The following is a 1,931-nucleotide window of genomic DNA, read 5'->3' on the forward strand; positions in this document are numbered from 1 at the left end:
CCCCGTGGATAGAAAGAAGAAGGAGCAGCAAGGAGCCTGGGTTTCCACCCACTGCGTAATTGGCCCTCTGGAAGGCAGCGTTGCTGGATTCCAAAAAATCTTTGAAGTACACATGGCTAAAAAAGAAACGAATAACGTAATTCTAGAAGTCCCAGTTTGTTTCCTTAGCTACATAACACTGCACAAACAATTTGGTTGCAATTTTGAGGCAGCGGTTTCACAGATACTTGATGAAACTTTAGTGCTTTTTCATCAAAAAGAGATGGGCTGATAAGACTTCAAGCTTTCTGCAAGTGCCATAATTTAAAATTACAATTTAGCTAGCATAAAAAAGATATTTTAGCCAGTCTTCTTACTAATAAATGCTTTTCCTGTGTAGTGTTCTCATAACATTTTCCCGGGGATCCCAGAAGCTTCTTTTTAGGTGAATACACAACATTTTACACATACATACATACATACATACATACATACATACATACATACATTTACACATGCACAGCAAAGAAGCAATTCTAATGTTTGAGATAAGTGGGTTGTTAGAAAGCACATTGCCTCTGCATTAACAAGAGGTACTTTTCTACAAACTATGATGATTCTTTATATTTTTTTCATCTTTCCAAGACCCCAACACTTTCAATTAAGCAACTTAAGTTTCAGCAAAAGCCAGAGGGCATAGTTGTGAGATTGAGATCAAGTAGGAACACAAGAAAGCTGGAAAACGCTGATGAATCATTGTGTATTCTAAATGTATGAGGTCATACATTTTTTCCCATGAATAGCTATCTCCCTTTTTACTATGGGCTACATCATTCATTTCATTTGGGATTATTTTGTTTGGGTGGTAGGGTTATTTGTTTCTGTGACCACCCTCCTTCCATAGAAACCAATATTTTATCTGTAAACAAAAGGCATTATTAGTTAGCCTTTGCAACAGGTATCCCAATCATGCTCAGCTGTTGTCCCATGTCCTTATGAGAACTTGTATTTTTCTCTCCATTTCTCAGTTCTGATAATATTTCTGTTTAAATGCGACACTGTGACTTTCTTAGGAAGAGCTGACCAGTTGCACTAAAGTTGGCAAATTATGCCACAATACTTGATATATTTAGCACATACACAGTAAATACCAAAAATTACTTTTATAGCATTTGCTGTTCTTTATAAAGCAGGCAACTCTAAGTCAGACTATGAATAGAAATGTGTATGCTGAGAGACAAACTGTAAACTTGGTCTAGTTCTTAGTCTTTCAGCTTTAGATTTAAAATGAGAAACAAAGCAAAGCAAATTGAGTCATTCAATACAATTTCTGTTTAACTAATATTACCAGAAAATATGTTAATTTTAAGAACTAAAAACACTCATTTTTTGTCAACTTGGGGCAACATCTGGTGGTGCTGAGGGATTACTCTTGAATATGCACTCAGGAAGCACTCCTGGTAGGCTCAGGGAACCATATGGAATACAAGAGACTGAATCAAGTCAGCTACATTCAAGGCAAGTAAGTGCTTTACTCACTGTACTGTCATTCCACACCCATTTTTTTTCTTAACATTTTTAAGGGCAAATAAGGAACAAAGAGAAACAAAATGAATGCAATAAATATAATCATAGTAACTGTTCAAGATCATAGATTCTGCCAAATTTCACTAGTTACCATTGTCTATTAATATAAATATATTATTGCATTCTTTATTTTATTTGAGGAAGTATACTTTTTTGTTTTTTGTTTTTGTTTTTGTTTTGTTTTGTTTTGTTTTAGGCCAGTCAAATGAAGCAGTGGGATTGGAGAAGGAACCAAAAAATCTGTAACTGGCTATGATCAATTAATTGTAAACACCACTGCACTAAGACCAGCAGAAGTATACTTTTTGTACCATAAATTTTAATGTATCTATTTGTTACAGTGACTAAATGAATGAATCAAACTA

This window comes from Suncus etruscus, chromosome 2, assembly GCF_024139225.1.
Source record: "Suncus etruscus isolate mSunEtr1 chromosome 2, mSunEtr1.pri.cur, whole genome shotgun sequence".
Lineage (NCBI taxonomy): Eukaryota > Metazoa > Chordata > Mammalia > Eulipotyphla > Soricidae > Suncus > Suncus etruscus.